This window comes from Nicotiana tomentosiformis, chromosome 11 (assembly GCF_000390325.3).
Source record: "Nicotiana tomentosiformis chromosome 11, ASM39032v3, whole genome shotgun sequence".
Lineage (NCBI taxonomy): Eukaryota > Viridiplantae > Streptophyta > Magnoliopsida > Solanales > Solanaceae > Nicotiana > Nicotiana tomentosiformis.
This window is the reverse complement of record NC_090822.1, coordinates 37,978,448-38,001,678: the sequence shown is the minus strand read 5'-3', so window position 1 is coordinate 38,001,678 and position 23,231 is coordinate 37,978,448.

Below are 23,231 nucleotides of genomic sequence, written 5' to 3'. Positions count from 1 at the left end.
GTATGATGTCTCAAATAAGATAACCCAGCCGATCGGGTCATGATCGGACACCATGCCGCATACATGGTGGTGATTGTGCTGAAAATTATAATTGAAATTGTGATTTTGGTTGATGTCATCAAATAAGATAGCCTAGCTGATCGGGTCGTGATCGGACACCATACCGCACACATGGTGGTGATTGTGCTGGAAATTGTAATTGAGATTGTGATTGTGGTTGATGTCATCAAATAAGACAGCCTAACGGATCGGATCATGATCTGACTTTGTGCTAGATTCACGGTGGTATATTAGCACAGAAAATGTTGATTGAGATTGTGATTGTGTTCGATGCCTTCAAATAAGATGGCCTAGCCGATCGGGTCGTGACCGGACTCCGTGCAAAAAGTACAGTGGTATTGGTATTGATAGTGATTGTGGTTGACGTCTCTAATGAGATCGCCTAGCCGATCAGGCCATGATCGGACTCCGTGCTAAAAGTACGGTGGTATTGGTATTATGAATATTGGTATTATAAAAGGTGATATTGTGAACAGTGATATATCGGTGCTAATGACCTCCCAACCAAAATTGTATATGAAGTTCATATTTTGGAAATTATTATGTTTTAACTTGGCATTTGGATATCATTGATTGTGACTTGTTGTTTCTATGATTTTCCCTTTCTTATATTGGCATTCTATTTTGAAAGTGGACAGTTAGCTTTACATACTAGTACTATTCCATATGTACTAACGTCCCTTTTGCCGGGGGCGCTGCATCTTCAATGGATGCAGGTGGTTCATCAGCGGGCAGCTTTGGTCCTCGTTAGCTGTCACTCTCTATTCAACAGGTTTTGGTGAGCCCTACTCTATTCCGGACCTAATATCATTTGAGTTGTACATTGGGTTTTAAGGTATAGCCGGGGCCTTGTTGCCGGCACTTCCATACTACTCTTGTGTTGCACTTAGAGGCTCCGTAGACAGGTTGTGGATGGGGTATGATGTTGGGAATTGAACTAGAAATGTTGCTATTTGGCAAATATGTTTTTCATTATATCTATAAACTTATAATACTTTGGAAATCATGAATGAAGTTGCTAATGGAATGAAATGGGAGTTATTAAAAATATTTACAGTATTTGATTAATGGAGTGTATCTCCTATTTATTCATGGATGAGTCTGGGTGGAAGAAAATCTAATAGGCTTGCTCGGCCGGGTTCACTAGGTTGAGCACCGGTCGCGCTCCCCGTGTTTAGGGCGTGACGCTTGATGTCACGACCCAAACTAACCCTGTCGTGATGGCTCCTATCGTGGTACTAGGCAAGCCGTCCTTTCCAAAACTCTTTCAAAATTTAACATAAGTGAATTAAGACATTTAAAATATCCGAAGTTTTTTTTTCATAAATACGGGGTAAAGCCCAAATAAAAACATAAGTGCGGAAAACAAAATAGCCCGACATTGGGGTGTCACTAAGTCATGAGCATCTAGATAACCAAACTAATACAACCAATGTCTAAGTATCAATACAAGACAGAAAGAAATATATAGAAGGAGAAACAAGACCCTGCGGATGCTGGCAGCTACCTCGTAGTCTCCGGTACTCGATCCTCCTGAACACAACAACCTCCGTAATCAAACACACCTGGTTCTGCACATGAAGTGCACTGTGTAGCATGAGTACAACCAACTCAGCAAGTAACAAAAATAAATAAGGAACTGAGAAACAGTGACGAGCTATACAATACAGTTCATTTTAAAGGTTTTCAGCAAAGAGTGAACGTGCTTTCAAATCTTGTGGTATAAGTCAAAACAGTTCGCGCTCATCTAAGACAGATATGAATCTTCCAGAAATTTCACAATGACAATAGATAATAACCAAGTGTAACAATAAATAAAACAGGTACAACCTCTTAAGGCAGTAGTCACTCAACCCATCTCAACCTCACACTCTCGACTCTCAGCCCTCAATACACACTCTCAATAGGTACCTGCGCTCACTGGGGGTGTTCAGACTCATGAGGGGCTCCTACAGCCCAAGCGCTATAAGCACGGACAACTCACGTGCTAAAATATCATATCTGGATCCGCACAGACAACTCACATGCTGCACGGACAACTCACGTGCTAAAATATCATATCTGGATCCGCACGGACTACTCACTTTCCATAGTATAAATATAAGGATTTGCACGGACAACTCACGTGTTGCACGGACAACTCATGTGCCATAGAATAATACCTCACAACCAGGCCTTCGGTCTTACTCAGTCATGAACCTCTCTAGTCTCATAGCTCTCAATAAAGAAAGGGAAAGCAACCCAAATCAAAGTGTTACAGTATATCATCAGGGAAAAACAAATAACAGAGACTGAGGTAAACATGTACAAGAATCACTATGACTGAGTATAACTACCATGAACGGAATATAGCCTAAGCATGACTTCTAACATGAAAGGCAATCAAATTCTAGTAAAAACAGGAATGCACATAAACACAAATAAAGGCTATTAGACTTCACAGTCTCCCGGGACGGACCAAGTCTCAAACCGCCATGGTGTACAGCCACACTCCCGTCACCTAGCATGGATGCCACCCCCAAACAGTCACATTATACCAAACTCTGGGTTTCATACCCTCAAAACTATATTTAAAACTATTACTTACCTCTACAGCGTAGAACTCCTACTCCGGAATGCTCTTGCCCCTCGATTCGGTCTCCAAATGCTCCGAATCTATTCACAATCATTACAATACCATCAATATACGCTAATGGAATGAATTCCACAAGAAAAACTATCAAATTAGCCCAAAATCCGAAATTGGCTCAACCCGGCCCCCGGGCCCACGTCTCGAAATCCAACACAATTTACAAAACTAGGAAGCTCATTCACTCACGAGTCAATACATACAAAATTTATCAAAATCTGACATTGTTTGGTCCCCCAAATCCTTAAATTAAACTCTCAAAAATCCCAAGCCCTAACCCCTCATTTTCACTAATTACATGATTAAACAATGGGAAATCACCATACATACGAGTATTAGGGCTCAAGAAACTTACCTCACTGATAGCCCTTGAATCACCCTTCAAATATCACAACAAAAGCTCCAAAAAACGACTTGAAAATGGTGGAAATGAACTAAATTCGCGAAGGGTTCTATTTATGGTTTCTGCCCAGGTTTTTCGCACCAGCGGACAATTTCTCACTTCTGCGCCACCGCACCTACGGTCCAAACAACGGCACCTGCATAAGTCACTTAAACGCCGATACACCGCACCTACGCTCCATTTTCGCATCTGCGACCACGTAGGTGCAGAAAATACCTCGCACCTGCGCCCACTGCCTGACTTCCTCACTTTCGCTACTGCGTCACCTATCCGCATTTGTGGACTCGCAGATGCGACCGATCCTACGCACCTCCGGACCCAGCCTACTTCGACATTGTCTGCACCTGCGACCCTTTGTGCGCTTCTGCGGCCTCGCAGGTGCGGGAACTTTATCGCACCTGCGCCTTCTGCCCAGCTCCTCCAACCTTGCATCTGCGACATCCCGCTCGCTTCTGCGGGCTCGCACCTGCGATGAGACATCCGCAGGTGTGATTATGACAGCAGAGTTCCAACTTCAGCAATCCTCCAATATCCAAACTTGTTCTGTTAATCACCCGAAATCACCTCGAGGCCCTCGGGACCTCAACCAAAAATACCAACAAGTCATATATCAACATACAAACTTAGTCGAACCTTTGAATCACTCAAAACAACATCAAATCAATAAATTACCCTCGGATTCAAGCCTAAGACCTTCTAAACTTCCAAATTCGACATCTGATGCCGAAACCAACCAAACCACGTCCGAATGACACTACAAACCTACTCCAGCTATCGGAATTCCATTCCGACCCCGATATCAAGTTTTCCACTGCCGACCAAAAATTGCCAATTTTTCAATTTCGCCAACTCAAGCCTAATTCAACCCCGGACATCCAAATCACATTTTGAACGCGCTCCTAAGTCCAAAATCACCTAACAAAGCTAATGGAACCATCAAAATTAAATTCCGAGATCATTTATACATAGGTCGGCATCCGGTTGACCTTTCCAACTTAAGCTTCTACTTTAGAGACTAAGTGTCTCATTCCACTCCGAAACCACTCCGGACCCGAACCAACCAACCCGGTATATCATATTATAGCTTAAACGCATAAAGGAAGTAGAAATGGGGAAATAGGGCTATAACTCCCAAAATGACCGGCCGGTTCGTTACATCTTCCCCTTCTTAAACAACTGTTCATCCTCGAATGGGTGTATAAACATACCTGTAGTCTCGAATAGGCGTGGATATCTGCTGTGCATCTCCCGCTCGGTCTCCCAGGTGGCCTCCTCCACAGGATGACCTCTCCACTACACTTCCACTGAAGCTATATCCCTTGACCTCAACCTTCAAACCTGCCGATCCAAAATAGCCACCGGCTCCATATCATAAGTCATATCACCCTCCAACTGAACCGTGCTGAAATCCAAAAAATGGGATGGATCTCCAATGTACTTCCGGAGCATGGAAACATGAAACACCGAGTGCTCACTCGACAAGGTGGGTGTCAAGGCAAGTTATAAGCAACCTCCCTTATCCTCTGAAGCACCTCAAAAGGCCCAATGAACCGGGGGCTCAACTTGCCCCTCTTCGCAAACCTCATAACACCCTTCATGGGTGATACCTTCAGCAAAACCTTGTCCCCAACCATGAAAGATACATCACGGACCTTCCTATCCGCATAACTATTCTACCTATACTGCTTCGTGCGAAGCCGCTCCTGAATCAATTTCACCTTATTTAATGCATCCTGGACCAAGTCTGTACCCAAAAGCCTAGCCTTACCCAGCTCAAACCATCCAACCAGAGATCTACACCTCCTCCCATGTAAAGTCTCGTACGAAGCTATCTAAATACTCGACTGATAACTATTGTTATATGCAAACTCCGCGAGAAGCAAGAACAGGTCCCATGAACCCCCAAAGTCAATGACACAAGCACGCAACATGTCCTCCAATATCTGAATAATGCACTCGGACTGCCCGCCAGTCTGAGGGTGAAAAGTTGTGCTCAACTCAACCTGAGTACCCAACTCTCACTGAACTGCCCTCCAAAACTGCGATGTAAACTAAGTGCCCCTATGTGAAATGATGGAAACTAGGACACCATGCAGTCGAACAATCTCTCGGATGTAAATCTCAGCCAACCACTCTGAAGTGTAAGTAGTACCAACTGGAATGAAGTGTGCGGACTTGGTCAGCCGATCCACAATAACCCAAATAGCATTGAACTTCCTCGAAGTCCGTGGGAGCCCAACTACAAAGTCCATGGTGATCCGCTCACACTTCCACTCCGGAATGTCTAATCTCTAAAGCAAGCCACCCGGTCTCTGATGCTCATACTTAACTTGCTGACAGTTGAGACACCGAGCTACAAACCCAACTATATCTTTCTTCATCCACCTCCACCAATAGTGCTATCTCAAATCCTGGTACATCTTCGCGGCACCCGGATGGATGGAATATCGCGAGCTGTGGGCCTCCCCAAGAATCAATTCCCAAAGCCCATCTACATTAGGCACACATATCTGTCCCTGCATCCTCAACACGTCGTCATCACCAATAGTCACATCCCTAGCATCACCTCTCCAAACCTTGTCCTGAAGAACGAGTAAGTGGGGGTCATCATTCTGACGCTCCCTGATACGGTCATAAAGAGAAGACCTGGAGTCATGCAAGCCAATACCCGACTAGGCTCCAAAATGTCCAATCTCACAAGCTGGCTCGCTAAGGCCTGAACATCCAATGCCAAAGGTCTCTCTGCTGCTAGAAGATATGCTAAACTCCCCAAACTCTCCGCTCTATGACTCAAAGCATCGACCACCACATTGGCCTTCCCCGGATGGTACAGAATAGTGATATAATAGTCCTTAAGAAGCTCCAACCATCTCCGCTGATGCAAATTAAGATCTTTCTGCTTGAACAGATGCTGCAGACTCCGGTGATCAGTATAGATCTCACAATGAACCCCATACAAATAATGATGCCAAATCTTCAAGGCGTGAACAATGGCTGCTAACTCAAGATCATGGACATGATAGTTTTTCTCATGGGTCCTCAACTGGCGCGAGGCATAGGGAATCACCCTACCCTCCTGCATCAAAACACAACCAATGCCTATCCTCGAGGCATCACAATACACGGTGTAAGAACCTGAAGCTGATGGCAAAACTAACACTGGAGCTGTGGTCAAAGCAGTCTTGAGCTTCTGAAAGCTCTCCTCACACTCATCCGACCACCTGATTGGAGCACCCTTTTGGGTCAATTTGGTCAAGGACGATGCAATAGATGAAAATCCCTCCACAAAATGACGGTAATAACCCGCGAAACCAAGGAAGCTCCTAATCTCCATGGCTGGGAACGGTCTAGGCCAACTCTGCACCGCCTCTATCTTCTTCGGGTCCACCTGAATACCCTCATTGGACACCATGTGTCCCAAGAATGCTACTTCACTGAGCCAATACTTACACTTGGAGAACTTTGCATAAAGCTTCTCCTCCCTCAATCTCTGTAATACAATCCTTAAATGCTGAGCATGCTCCTCCTGTCTACGAGAGTACACCAGGATGTCATCAATGAATACAACAACGAATGAGTCCAAATAGGGCTGGAATACAGTGCTCATCAAATGCATGTATGTTGTTGGGGCATTGTTCAACCCAAAAGACACCACTAAAAACTCATAATGGCCATATCGGGTCCTGAAAGTTGTCTTAAGAATATCTGAATCCCGAATCTTCAGCTGGTGATAACCGGAACTCAAATCAATTTTGGAGAAAACTCTCGCTCCCTGAAGCTGGTCGAATAAATCATCAATACGAGGCAAAGGATACTTGTTCTTTACTGTGACCTTCTTCAACTGCCTGTAATCAATACACATTCTCATGGAACCATCATTCTTCTTCACAAATAGAACCGGTGCACCCCAAGATGACACACTAGGCCGAATAAACCCCTTATCAAGGAGTTCCTGAAGTTGTTCTTTCAATTTTTTCAACTCCGCCAGTGCCATACGATACGGTGGAATAGAAATAGGCTGAGTGCCCAACACCAAATCGATATCGAAGTCAATATCCCTATCAGGCGACATGCCCTGCAGGGCTACAGGAAACACATCCGAAAAGTCATGTACCACCGAAACAGAATCAATGTCAGGAGTTTCTGCATTAACATCCCTCACAAAACCCAAATAAGATAGGAAACCCTTCTCAACCATACGCTAAGCCTTCAAATATGAAATCACCCTACTTGGTACATAATCTATAAAACTGCTCCACTCAACCCTCGGAAGTTCCGACATAGCCAACGTCACGAGGCATATCCAGAAGATGGGCAAAATACAAGGAAACATATGAATACATGGAACCAGGATCAAATAATACGGAGGCATCTCTGTGACAAACTGAAACAATACATGTATTCACAGCATCTGAAGCAATAGCATCTGGTCTGGCAAGGAGGGCACAGAGATGGGCCTGGCCACTCCCTGATCTGCCTCCCCATCTAGGGCGACTCCTAGCTGACTGGGCTCTGCCCCTAGTTGGCTGAGCTCCACCCCTAGCTGGCTGGCGGGTGGTGGAGGAACTGGTGCTGGTGCTGGTGCCGGTGTTATCGGCCGAGTACTCCGCTGTGGAGTTCCACCCAATAGCCTAGGGCAATCTCTCATAATGTGACCAAAATCTCCGCACTCAAAACAACCCCTCCTCTGACGAAACTTATGCTCCTGAAGCCCAAAAGAACTACCCGAGGATACCTGAGCGGCCGGGGCAGGATGAGAACTCTGTGTTGGTAGTGCACTGAATGATGACTGGCCCTGCTGATGACTGTGAGAACCATGGCTAGATGATGCACCAAGATGAAATGGCTGAGCTGTCTGAGCCTTTCTAAAATGACAACCTCTACCGTGCTGGAACTGACACCCAAAACAAGCACCGTTGAATCCACCCTGACCACGAGGTTGCTTGGCCTCCCTCTCAACCCTCTCCTGACTGCAAACCATCTCAATCTGCTGAGCAATGTTGACAATCTCATCAAAGGTAGCACCAGACACCAACTCTCTGGTCATGAGCAACCATAGCTGAAAAGTGAGACCATTTATAAACCTCATGATCCTCTCCCTGTCTGTGGGAACCAACCAGATAGCATGACGGGCCAACTCCAAGAATCGTATATCATACTGCGTCACCGATATGTCGCCCTAGCAAAGCTGCTCAAACTGTCTGCGCAGCTCCTCTCTGCGGGACTGAGGCACAAACTTCTCTAAAAAGACCACGGAGAACTACTGCCAAGTAAGGGGTGTTGCGCCAACAGGCCTATGCCTCTCGTAAGTCTCCCACCATCTGAGTGCAGCCCCAGAAAACTGAAAGGTAGTGAATGAGACCCCATAAGTTTCCAGAATACCAGTAGTACAGAGTATCCTCTGACACCTGTCCAAGAAGTCCTGAGCATCCTCTCTCTCTGTGCCACTGAAAGGAGGCAGCTGGAGTCTCTCAAACCTCTCCAACCTACGCTGATCATCCTCAAGCATAGCAGGAACCACATAATCTTGTGCAGCTGCAACCGGCTGGGCTGGTGGTACCTCCGGTGTCTGAAGTCCATGAACAACCTGCTCGATTGTGTGAGCGATAGGAGTCTGAGTGCCTCCCCCATCCTGAGAAGTGGCTGTGGCCATCGAGATAGAGACCGCCTGAGCAAGGCCGGTACATGCTGTCAGAATCTAAGCTAGGGCCTCCTGAAGGCCTGGAATCACAATAGGCACAGGGGGTGCCTGAGCTGGTGCATCAACAACTGGAACCTGGTCCTGATCTGGGACAACTGGTAGATCTGCAGATACTGCCCCAACTGTTGTATAGGTTGCACCTCTGCCCCTACTACGACCTCTACCGCGGCCCTGGCTGGCGGTACTGGTGGCTGGCCCTCCTGACCGGTAGCACGAGTCCTCACCATCTATGAGAGAATGAAACAACAGATGTTTAGTTACTAGAATCAACAGATTCGCACGACAATAATTCAAGAATGTGAAGTTTCCTAAAGGTTCTGCAGCCTCTCGAAGATAAGTACAGACGTCTCTGTACCGATTCGTAAGACTCTACTAAGCCCGCTCATTACTCGTGCGACCTATGTGACCTAGGCTCTGATACCAACCTATCACGACCCAAACTAACCTTGTCGTGATGGCGCCTATTGTGGTACTAGGCAAGACGATCTTTCCAAGACTCTTTCAAAATTTAACATAAGTTAATTAAGATATTTAAAATATCCGAAGTTTTTTTTCATAAATACAGGGTAAAGCCCAAATAAAAACATAAGTGTAGAAAAACAAAATAGCCCGACATTGGGGTGTCACTAAGTCATGAGCATCTAGATAACCAAACTAATACAACTAGTGTCTAAGTATCAATACAAGACAGAAAGAAATATATAGAAGGAGAAACAAGGCCATGCGGACGCTGGCAGCTACCCCGTAGTCTCCGGAACTCGATCCTCCCGAACTCAACGACCTCCGTAATCAAACACACCTGGATCTGCATATGAAGTGCAGGGTGTAGCATGAGTACAACCAACTCAGCAAGTAACAGAAATAAATAAGGAACTGAGAAGCATACAGTACAATTCATTTTAAAAGTTTTCAGCAATGAGTGAAGGTGCTTTCAAATCTTGTGGTATAAGTCAAAACAGTTCGCGCTCATGTAAGACAAATATGAATCTTCCAGAAATTTCACAACGACAACAGATAACAACCAATTGCAACAATAAATAAAACAGGTACAATCTCTCAAGGCAGTAGTTACTCAACCTATCTCAACCTCACACTCTCGACTCTCAGCCCTCAATACACTCTCAATAGGTACATGCACTCACTGGGGGTGTTCAGACTCATGAGGGGCTCCTACAGCCCAAGCGCTATAAGCACGGACAACTCCCGCGCTGCACAGACAACACACGTGCTAAAATATCATATTTGGATCCTCACAGACAACTCACGTGCCATAATATAAACATAAGGATCCGCACGGAAAACTCACGTGCTGCATGGAAAACTCACGTTCCATTGAACAATGCCTTACAACCAGGCCATCGGCCTTACTCAGTCATTAACCTCTCTAGTCTCAAAGCTCTCAATAAAGAAAGGGAAAGCAGCCCAAATCAAAGTGTTACAGTATATCATCAGGGAAAAACAAATAACAGAGACTGAGGTAAACATGTACAAGAATCGTTATGACTGAGTATAGCTAATGGAACCATCAAAATTAAATTCCGAGATCGTTTACACATAGGTCAACTTCCGGTTGACTTTTCCAACTTAAGCTTCTACTTTAGAGACTAAGTGTCTCATGCCACTCCGAAAGCACTCCGGACCCGAACAAACCAACCTGGTATATCATAATATAGCTTAAAAGTATAAAGGAAGAAGAAATGGGGGGAATGGGGCTATAATTATCGAAACAACCGGTCGGGGATTTACATTTGACTTATGTGCACTTTGTGTTTTATGACTTAATATTTTGTGGCTTCGTAAATACTTGCTTTAATCTGAGATTTTGAATGAGACCATCCTTAGAGAATCATGTGCCATGTGTGAGTGAATTTTTGTGGAGTCCTTGCATTGCATTTTGAGTCTAGAACTTGCCCAGCATGTAAGTTGAATCGAAATCTAAGGTGCGCTCAGTTTGAAAAATAATTCTAGACCTTATTTGATCCCTTTTTGATCTTAATGCTACCATAAGTAAAATCCTCCCTAGTTAGACCTTTCAAGAATGTAGACTTTTTGCTTGGCACCCACATTACAAGCCTATACCTTTTTTGTTCTTAATTGACATATTTTGATCATTTTACCACTTAAAGAAATTTAATAATAAAATGAGTGCTAGAAGAAGTAAAGAGAGAACTTGGGTGGATTTTGAGTGGAACTAATGAATGAAAGAAAGGTGCATTTGTGTTGTAAGAGATACACCGCTAGCGAGAATTGTAAAGAAAAAAAGTAGAAAAAAATATACCTTGCTAGTGGGTATGAATTAAATCTTGAAAACCCCTACGCTTGAGAGCTCTCCTCTTTCGCGATTTAGGCAATTTTGAGGTGACTGCCCACGATTTCACTGCCATGACCAATTTGGCCGGCGGCCAGCCTTCCTCCATGGCTGGACAGCCTCCTCAAACATCCCTTTTTATTCCTAACACAACTACAAACAATCCTAAGCCCTTAGATTACTCAAACATTCTTAAACCAGTCACGGTAAATACTGTTGTGCATGCAAACCCTACATCACAACAAATTGTTGACCCTATACCTCTTAGACATGCAACTTTGTTACAAGGACAACCCATTGTGAAGTTTACGGAACCAGAAGTCGATCGCATGAATATGATTGAAGGATTACAATACACTATTGTATGCAAATTTTCGTATGGATGGCTAGAGTTATAAGAGTTATGTCACATTATTCCTCCTTAATGGGGGATTAAAGGTGAATGTAACGTTGGTTTTCTTAGATATAGGCATGTCTTGATTAGATTGATGTTATGGGAAGACTTTATAAATTTTACATCAAAAAGTGTCTATTATGTTAAAGCCAAAGATGGATATGAATATCAGTTAAGGACACTAATTTATGATGCAAAATTCAAGGTCGGAGAAGAAACTCCAAAGGTAATGGCGTGGATTTCTTGTCCAAACTTGTTTGTTACCTATCTTTTTTGTCAAGGAATGTCTATTTTCCTTATTTTCAGTTATGGGGAAACCTTTGCATCTTGACATGGCTACTATTAATAAAACTAGACCTAGTTGTGCGAGAGTTAAGGTTCTTGTTGATTGTTTATCTGATTTACCAAAGAAAGTGCGTATGGACATTGAGAATGAAGCTACTGGTGAAATAAGGATGGAATGGGTGAATATTAACTATGACTATCTACCTAAGTATTGCAAGGAGTGTAAATTACAAGGCCATGATGAATTTGATTGTTGGCGTCTGCATCCATAATTAATGGAGAACAAGGGCAATGACAAGCAGACTGTTAATGACAAAGAGAAGGAAAAGGCAAAGAGAAAGGTCCATTGATGGTTCTCACAAGTGGAAAAGTAGTAGGGAATGCAGGGGAACAATGGAAGGAAGTGCGAGATAATTGAATGAAAAAATCTGTTCAACAGGATGAAGTGCAAGGCAACACTGGGAAAGAATTATTCCAGTTGAAGGTGTACAAACGGCTATCAACTTTGCTGCTTTGGTGGAGGATTCAGGTGGTAATGAAGACAATAATCAACTAGCTTTGGTGGAACAAAGGAATGTCAACTGCAGCCCAAAAAATACTCTAACTGGAGCTGGGAAAAGTTTAAATCCAGCAGCTCCAATTTTTAATCCTAATCTAGTTGGGAGTGCTTCAGTACAAGATCATGTAGATATATGTCTTACTGGGAGAAGGAATGAAGATCCTAGAAATAAAGAATCCACAACTCAATGGGTACAAAGAACTTTCACTAGTATTGTGGTGGGTACTAATACTAGGAGTGAGATGTTTAAAGACAATGAGAAGATTAAGTGGAGTGGAGGAAGGCTGTGGGCTGATCAAATTGAAGAGGATTATGAAGAAGGAGAAATACTAGATGGAATGCAATGTGAGGAGGAATCTGCTGATGATGAAATAGAAGAGGAGGAACAAAGTGTAAATGGAGATGCAATTACTGCTAAGATCAATGAAGAGGAGAATTTAAACAATGTAGATGTCGAATCCAAAGAAAAGGAAAATATCAAGGAGAGCCACGTAGTTACAGGAAATCCTAATTCAGTGTCAGTGAACCCTAAAAAGGCTTATGCGAATGATATTGATCCAGGAGGAACTGGGAATGTTACTACACTGAATGAGGATGTCAATATCAACAAAAGAGAGATTGCAAAGTCTAGGAACAAACACATGTCCACTGCTCAACTATCTGTTGGGACTAGAAACACTGTTCCATTGGAAATCAGTCAGTTGAAGCAACAGAAGAAAACTGAGGAGCATGTTATGATACCTAAACCTTGCAAGTCCAATGTAATAGTTGCAATAGGTGATAAGGATAGTGAAGATCCTATTGAACGGCCAGGCAAAGATCTAGATGAAGAATCGACTGTCCGGAATTTTTTTAAGGTGGCTAGATAAGGGGGTCTTTCTCCATGGCATATTGACAAGGTCAGGTCAGGTGCTAAAGGAAGGAAGAAACAAATCAAGGACAACTCCACTGTTCCAACAGCTGGGGTACAAATGAGAAGGACTCTAACTAAATCCAATAATTTGTAATGGATGCAATTATTTGGAATGTTAGGTCAGTGAATACGAAAAAAGCTTTTGAAAGGCTTATCACAATGCATAGACAACATCACTTTAAATTAATTGGAATTATGGAACCAATGCAACATGATAGAAAATTGGAGAGGTATAGAAGGAGGATTGGTTTCGCACAAGTAGTGGTAAATGTTTCAAATAAGATCTGGGTGTTTGTTGATGAAGTTTTTGAGGTTACTATTTTGTATGACATGGTACAACAATTGACATTGAAGTTATTTCACACAGAAACACATGTTGAACTCATTCTCACATTGGTGTATGCTAAATGTGATGTTGTTGAAAGAATATAATTGTGGGATTCTTTGTATGTTATGGCTAGAGATATGACTGTCCCATGGCTTGTTGGTGGGGATTTTAAAGTAATATGGGACGAGTAAGAAAAGTTTGGAGGATTGCCAGTATTATTGAATGAGGTAGATGATTTTAGGCATTCAATCAATACTTGCAACTTATCTGATCTTGGCTTCAAGGGGAGTATTTTTACTTGGTGGAATAGAAGGGCAGAGGATGACTGTATTTTCAAAAGGCTGGATCGTTGAGTAGCTAATATGGAATTTCAGCAAACTTTTCCAGGGTTGGAAGTCACGCATCTATCCAAGATTGGCTCAGACCATAGTCCTATGCTATTAAAGTGTCATATTGAATCTGCCCCAGTGAAGAAATCTTTTAGATGATAGCAAGTTTGGAGGAAGTGGTTATGGTACATGAAGCTCAGTTTGAAATGAATCCCACACAGTAGAATAGAGAAAGATTGCATAATGTACAAGCAGAATTGATACGATACTTAGCTTTGGAAGAGGAATTTTGGAAACAAAAATCAGGTATGCAATGGTATAATGATGGATACAGGAATACTAAGTTTTTTGATGTTCAAGTTAATGGAAGAAGAAAGAGATTGCAACTAAAGAGGATTCAAAACAATGCTGGTAATTGGGTTGAAGACAATGAAGCAATAGCTGAAGAGGCAGTCAACTTTTTTAGAGCACAGTTTCATGAAGACAAGGTGCCAGATTCATTTAGTATTATTGATCATGTTCCTACTATGATAGGTACTTAACATAATGATGATCTGGTGAGGCAGCTGTCACACCTCAAAACTAAGGAACGCGACCGGCGCTCAACCGAGTGAACCCGACCGAGCAGGCCTATTAGATTTTCTTCTACCCAAACTCATCCACGAATGGAGATAATGCATATTTTCATTAATTAGAAAAAAAAGGTGTTCATGTCTACAATACCAATTTATTACCAATAGTTTCATCATTTTTAAAATCTCAAATGAACAAGTAATACAACCACTACATAACATATTTTGACTTTCCCAGCACCAATACACAATCCACACTATGTCTACAAAGCCTCTATAGATAAATAAAAGTACAATGATAATGTCGGCAACAAGCCCCCGACTATACCTCAAACAGAATACACAAAGTACAAAAGATACATGACCCCGGGATGAGGTGGGGCTCACCAAGTCAGCGGGAAGAAGGTGTACTACTATCACTGATCAATATCTCCCGCTGTGGAACCACCTGCATCCATTTAAAGATGCAGCGCCCCCAACAAAAGGGACATTAGTACTGTCGAATAGCACTAGTATGTATAACTAAACACCCTCTCAATAGAAAAAATAATACAAACAAGAATATCATAATATCAATGAAAGCCTTAGTCAACATCAAACCTCAATTTAGGATCAAGACAGTGTTCAAATTAATTTCCATATCTGACATTGGGAGATTTTTAGTATCGATATTTCATTGTTCACAATACTGTTATTCACAATACCAATACCACCGTACTCTTAGCACGGAGTCCGATCACGACCCGATCGGCTAGGCTATCTCATTAGAGACATCAACCGTAATTACTTTCAGTATCAGTATCACCGTCTTTAACACGGAGTCCGATCACGACCCGATCGGCTAGGCTATCCATTAGGAACATCGACCATAATCACAATTTCAATTACAATTTCCAGCACAATCACCACCATGTATGCGGCATGGTGTCCGATCACGACCCGATCGGCTAGGCTGTCTTATTCGAGACATCAACCTTTTTATATCAATCATCGCATTTCATATTACTTTCACATCTTTTCATTTCATTGGCACTAATGGCCATAATTATAAGATCATTCTTGGCACGTTAGTTGTATTTAGTATTTAATGCTCACCTTTTCACTTTCTAGCATCAACATCATCAACAATTACAACAACAATCCAAATCAAGGCATGTAGTACACATGTGAGCAATTAAGAGTCTAAGGCACATAGAGATTCTTCACAAAATTTGGCATAATAGCTTTCGTTTGAATTTAACTTGAAGTTGAACATTTCTAATGCACAACCCATATTTTCTCAATTGATAACATAAAATAAATAAAGCATTTGGGTTACTTGTTGAACATATATCTTTCAACCCAATCTTACTAGGAATAGCCAATTTTATATTAAACCACTCGGGACTTACATAATTCACATGAATATCGTAGGATCCAATTCTAAGAGAAGAGTTTAGCAACATACCTCAATTGAGCTTCCTTAAAATCTAAAATGTTTCAGAATTCTTAGCAACTTCAATCTATTGTAGAAATATAACAAATTGAATCAAAATTAGAAAGATGATCATGGTTCTAGTTCATTTGAGCATTTTATCAAACACTATGTGTGCATAAGGTTTCAAGGTCTTTTCATGGAGGATTCCATCATCCCACAACCCAATCTTTTTCATTTTAGCTCAATAATCTTCTTACACCCTTTGATAACACATGCATGTAAAATAAATAACTCTCATACCCAAACATTATCTTGCTAATTACCCATTTCTAGACAAAATTTGAAATTGAGGGTTAGGGTGTAGAATCTTGCTTCTAGGATGAAGACCTAGTGAGTTTCCCTTCTTAATCTTCCAAAATTTGAGTAAGAATTGAAGAACAATTATTGAGGAACACCCTCTTACTCTAGGGCACTCTCTCACACTCTAAAATGTCAGGTTTTAGCTAAAAAATGGCCAAAAGCGTGTATTTAACGAAGTAGGGTCAGGTTTTTAAAACCCAAAAATGGAGCTCCGGAACAAGGTCTGCGATCGCATAAACGATATGCGGACCGCATAATTTGGCCTCCAAAACTAGGCGTGACTGACCTGGTATGCGATAATTATGCGGCCCGCAGACCTGTTATGCGATCACATAATACACCGCAGAATTGGTCTGCGGTCGCATAATGCGCCGCAAACCTAGTCTCCAAACCTCCCCTTTCCTGTCTCACTTTGCGACCATTATGCGGTCCGCAGAGTGATTCTCCGACCGCATAGTGGGCTGCAGAAATGTCTTCTTTTGCCGAAAATTTTTCTTTACTCTCCGGTGCATTGTTCAACCCAAAAAGTCCAAGCCGCGAAGGTTTTCTACAATCCTCAAACACGTAAGCCTAGTCCAGCACTATGAAATATTATTTTTTCTTTGCAAAATTTTGCGGGGCCTTACAACAACCTACGAATGAGGAGGTTAAACAAGCTATATTTGGCTTAAATGGTGAAAGAGCATGTGGTCCAGATGGCTTTACAGGTACCTTCTTCCACTCAGGATGGGATATAATTGGAGATGATGTTTTTGACATGGTAAAGGCCTTATTTAATGAACATAATTTGCCAAAGTGTGTGACTCATACAAATCTGGTTCTACTGCCCAAGAAGAAAGAAGTGAACACATTTTCTGATTTGAGGCCTATAAGCCTTAGTAAATTCATCAACAAGATGTTTTCTAGGGTGATACATGAGAGATTGGTAGGATTGTTACCTAGTCTTATATCAGATGAACAAGCAGGTTTTGTGAAAGGAATGAGTATTGTTGAAAATATCCTATTAACTCAAGAAATCATCACTGATATGAGGCTGAAAAATAAAATAAGTCCTAATATAGTGATCAAGCTAGATATGAGTAAAGCCTACGATAGGCTTTCATGGTTGTTTTTGGCTAAGGTTTCGAGGAAAATGGGATTCTGCGAAAGATTCATTGGGCTGGTGTTTGGAATTGTTTCAAATAACTGGTATTTTGTGCTCATTAATGGCCTACCATATGTTTTTTTCAAATCATCTATGGGTGTTAAGCAAGGTGATCCATTGTCACCTACGGTATTTATTCTTGCTGCTGAGGCTTTGTCGAGGGGCCTAAATGATCTGCATATGAATCTTTATTTATGTGGTTTTGGATTGCCCAAATGGAGTCCTAAAATCAATCATCTAGATTATGCAGATGACACTATAATATTCTTATCATCCGATGCTACATCTTTACAGTTGGTGATGAAAGTACTTAGTGCATATGAAGCTGCATCAGGGCAGTTGATTAATAAGGCTAAATCTGTTGTGTATATGCATCACTCTACAACCATGGAGGTGGCTGCAAAGGTTCAGAGGATTACTCGGATTGGTAGACAAGAGTTTCCATTCACATATCTTGGTTGTCCTATTTTCTATGCTAGAAGAAGGAAGGATTATTATCAAGGTCTTTTGAACAAAGTAATGGATAAAATTATAGCCATGGAAAGGTAAGATGCTTTCAATAGGGGGAAGGGTTGTATTGATCTCCAATGTTCTCCAGAGCATGCCCATACATCTCCTCTCAGCAGTTAACCCCCCAGCTTGTGTCATAAATAGTCTACATAAGATGTTTGCACAATGTTTTTGGAGCAGCACTAAAGGTGGTACAAGCAGGCATTAGGCATCTTGGGAAAATTTGTGTATGCCATATGAAAAAGAAGGGGTAGGATTTAGATCTTTGCATGATGTGTCGAAGGCATTATTTTGTAAGTTGTGGTGGAATTTTCGAACAAAGCCTACACTATGGAGTTCCTTCATGAGCCAGAAGTACTGTAAAAAGCTAAACCCAATAATAGTTCCTTGGAGATATGACTCTCATATATGGAAGAAAATGTTAGAATGTAGAGACAGAATTGAACATCGGATTCTTTGGCATACAAGAATGGGATCTACTCTATTTTGATTTGAGAATTGGACAGGATTGGGAGCTCTATACTTCGTTACCCCACATGATTTTGTATATGATGAATCAATTCATAACGTGTATGATGTGGTTGAGGATGGTGCATGGGATGTTGAGAAGTTGCTGGAGATACTACTTGAGGATATTGCTGTGCATATCCTTGACAATGTTAAACCTAAGGGAGTCCAAGGTGAGATTGACAAGCCTTACTGGATGCTGGAAACTAAGGGTGAGTTCAACGTAAGATCTTCTTAGGATAGGAGAAGGAAAGAAACAATGGATTCATATAAGAAAATATGGATAAAGAGGCTGCCCTTTAAGATATCCTTTTTCATGTGGAAGGTGTGGAGAAACAAACTGCCTCTTGATGATTTTATGAGAAGATTGGGGTATCTAATGCCCTCTAGATACTGGTGATGTGCTAACCCAACGGAGGAGACAAGGCAACATCTATTCTTCACCTCCTATGCTGCTAATAGAGTGTGGTAATATTTCTATCTCATGCAGGTATATCATTAAATGGGATCATATTCCATCAGGCTATTGTGAAGTGGACTGCTAATGTCATTCCTCGATTGCAGCCTATAATGCAAGCATTGCGAGCTATCATAATCTGAGAACTTTGGAAGCGAAGGAACAATTATAATATGGGGATACTGTGACGGTGAGCAGGGTCATTTATCAAGTTTCTTTTACGCTTTAGTCTCTTGTCAGATACAGAAATCCTGGACTTCATCATGTACCTCATAAATGGCCAGAACTCATTGATATGATGGAGAATTATATGCCTAATTTGAGGGTCACTAAGGTGATGTGGGAGTGTCCAAGCACAAGATGGGTTAAGATAAATACAGATAGAGCTTGCAGGGGTAATCTAGGTAGAAGCTCTATTGGGTTTGTATTGAGAAATGAAGATGGAGATGTAATATAAGCATGTGGTAAGGAGATATAGGCGGGGACAAACTCTGAAGCTGAAGCAAAAGCAATGTTCGAAGATGTAAGGTATTGTATTGAGCATGACTATATGTTAATCGATCTTCACACGGATTCAATGATGCTGAAAAAAGTAGTAACTGCAGAATGGAAAGCTCCATGGGCGATTACTGTTTATGTGGAGGAGATCAAGGAGTTGATGGCAAGGTGTAATGTGACAGTAGCACACACCCTTAGAGAGGGAAATAGCCTAGCAGATCACCTTACGAACTATCCATTAGACATTGGCCCCATAGAATGCCATTGCTTTGTAGATCTGGATGTTCAAGGAAGAAGATTGGTGAATAGTGATAAGATGTAATGTCTATATCTACGAGTAAGAGTTGCAAGAAACTAGAAGAGGGAAAGGAGAGGTCAACAAAGGGGAAGGAGTTCACTGGAGGTCACATTTTTATTACCATGTTCGAATCCTTTTGGAGGAGAGCATGGGGTCTTTTTTTATACTAACCTAGTGTTCTTTTTGCAGGAGATGTTACTGTGTTCATTCCCTATCATCTGATACAAACTCAATGGGTGGTATTAGAACTAAGTTCTCATTCCCTTGAGGGAGTGTCAATGATAGTCACAAGCATGGAAACAAGCTTGGAATCAACATTGCATAAGAAGGAACTGGAAATAGACAGCCTTATCTTGGACTGCACATACAAGAATAGAATGCTGGAGGTTCATTATGTTGAGTTGATCATGGCACAAACTAAATGCCCAGCAGTAGCAGTACAAATGACAAACATACAGAGGAATTGGCTATCCATATTTTTGAACTGGAATATTTCATGAGGTACCGACTTTGAGAGCCAAAAGTTGGGTACAAAGGATGCATTGTGGAATCAAAACCATATGCATTATACTAACTCAACTACCTAGTATTGGCCTCATGAAGCAAATTAAGTGAGTGATAGCTGGAACAAACAAGAAATTTGGAGCAAACAGTGCTACTCAACAAACGTGCAAAAGTCCTGGAACTTAGACTTGGTTGAGGATGAGACTGATTTTATGTGGCTCTATGAAAAGGCATGTACAACTTTGGTTGCTAGACATCAAGAGGAAGGAGCAATGGTATGTAATTAGATTGGGAAATAGAACAACATACATGACATAGAAAGGAGACACCAAAGAAATGGCAAGGCAGTAGAGTTTTTACATGCACTATGTTCGTATTTTTTACAGCAAAGGAAAGATGGACAAATTTCCAACAAAAGAAGATTGAATTTGGACTTGAATTGTAGTGACTTAGCAAGGATAGTTTTTATAACTCCATATTTTGGATTTCCTAGATTGTATTTTGTAATATCATTGTTGAGCACCTCGCTCAACATTGATAATAGGGGATATGTATTCGTCAAATTTTATTTCTTTCACATTGTAAGACCTTCTGACATTGGTTTGTTTTGTTTTTGAATATATATATATATATATATATATATATATATATATATATATATATAGCCCTAGACACTTGTCCAGTAGATTGCTAAAACAAATTAAAGCTTTGCTTAAAGAAAAAAAGAATATTTGGGGTGATATTATTTTTGAAATTGAAGTTGGATTGAAGATATATGCGCTTAAAGTTAATTATGTGATGTGTTAAAGAGCTTAGGAGGGTGATCCACTATTTCCTAAATATATCCTACCCGTCCCTTAGCCCACATTATAATCATGATAAACTCCTAATTGATTTAGATCGAGCGAGCCTGCATTAGTAGAGATTTACATAATGGGCAAATCTATGGTACCTTCTTGCAAGTATGTGACTTCTTTATGAGAGTGAGTGATTTCTTTCTAATGTGTGAGTCCTTAAATTACATTTGGACAATTGATTTGAATGTGCGGATTGCCTACTCTCTTTGCTTTGTTGTGAAAGCACATGATTTTGTAATGGATAGGTAAGGTTATTAGACTTCTCGGTTAGCGTGAGTGTTCAAGCTATGGGTTCTTTGTGACATTGAGTCAATTTTTAGGCTAATATTATCATGAGTATGTTGTCTATATGGGTTACATACTTTGAATAAGTTTAGCCTAAAAAAGTGGGAAGTTTGTGAAAAGTACATATGCTAGAGCTTAATTGTTGTTATCAACCGAAGTCATAAGTGTAATGTGCTAAATTGATAGTTGTTCCTCTAAGTTGTGTGCTTGTAGTTGTGTTTTGAAGCGGGATTGTTGGTGTAGTCTTGGTTCACCCGAGGACGAGCAAACACTTAAATGTGGGATAGTGATAATTGGCTAAAAGTACATATAATATGATGATAATTACCTCGAATTTTAGTATAATAATAGTGATACTAAGAGTGCATTATGATGTTTTGATCCTAATTATGTTGTTTACTTGTGTAGAAGTGGTTGAAAGAAGAATGGAGGAATAATGGAGTAGTGCCATAGTCAGCGCCCAACACCCACTATAGCACAAAATTTCAGTGCTATCCTCAGTGCCCAACACTCACTATAGCACCCAAATTCTGTGTTATAGGCAGTGTGGCGCACCTAACATATTTAGGAGGCTAACTTTTTTATGTTTTTATTGGACTTGGTTAAAATCGTCTAGAACTTTTCATACACATATAAATAGTCATTAAACACACTTTTTGAGGGGAGTTCGACCCTAGCAAAGGAGAAACGTTGCTGGAGCAATTTATGAGCCAAAAATCATAGAATTTTTCTTTCTTTCTTGTACTACTTGTAGTTTTATGTTGTCAAACATTCTTATGATGATTAGCATAACTATGAGTAGCTAGTTCTTCTCGTTCTAGGGTTATGGGTGCTACATGAATGTTGGCGTTGGAAGTTTAAATTGACGATTTTGATTTTATCATATTGGTTTGTTTATTTAATTATGTTCTTAACTATTTTGTTGCCTAGCTAACAACGAAATACAATTTACCAATCTAGAGTTGAACGCGAAAGTGGGAACTCTAGATTGCATATAGGATTAGATAGAGCAAGTTCTTGAACCTTGGCATTGGGGAACGGATTCACGATTAGGATAGACATATACCCAATTGTCTTGCTTGGTTGAAATACAAGAATTATAAATGCGTTCTTGTTAGTCTTAATTCCATAGACATATAGGTGTTAAGTTAACTTGAATAGACAAGTAAAAACTCGACAGATTCTTATGAGTACCATTAACCCTGTCAATCAATAAACCAGATAAATCAACTAGTTAGTTTAAGTAGAGAACATAATGGGATTGTTAGCTAACCTATAATCCTAGAATATCTTTTCCTATTAATTTTCATCCAAAATTGCTTACGTGTTTCATCAATCTCTAGTTTATTTAATTGCTTGGTAGTTTCTTTGGTAGTTAATTAATCACCTATACGTTTAATTGCTTTGAGTTTGATTTAGTCAAGAGTTAATCATAAGTCTCCGTGGGAACGATACTCTACTCACTATTTTATTACTTGACAATCACGTATACTTGCGTGTGTGTTTGATCGCAACACCCGCTCAAGTAAAATTTTCAAAAACTAGGTTGCATTCGTGCTTGAGTCGGCTCAGATTGTAATTACCTCAGTTGGGTTTGACTTGGTTCGCCTTTGACAATCGGTATATGTGCAAGATAGATGACCTTTTTCCAATAAAATATTTACATTTACAAAAGAATATATATATATATATATGTGTGTGTGTGTGTGTGTGTGTGTGTGTGTGTAGAGTAAGGTATTATGTGTAAATTAAGTTTTGAAAATGAATTTGCTCCATCTAAAAGTATTATTCCTCTATCTCAATTTTTTTGTATGGTTTGAGTAGATTTAGAGTTTAACAAAAATATGTTGATATTTTGGCTCATAGAACAGTCACAAAATGAAAAACAAAATTAGAAGTACATTTGGATCCAA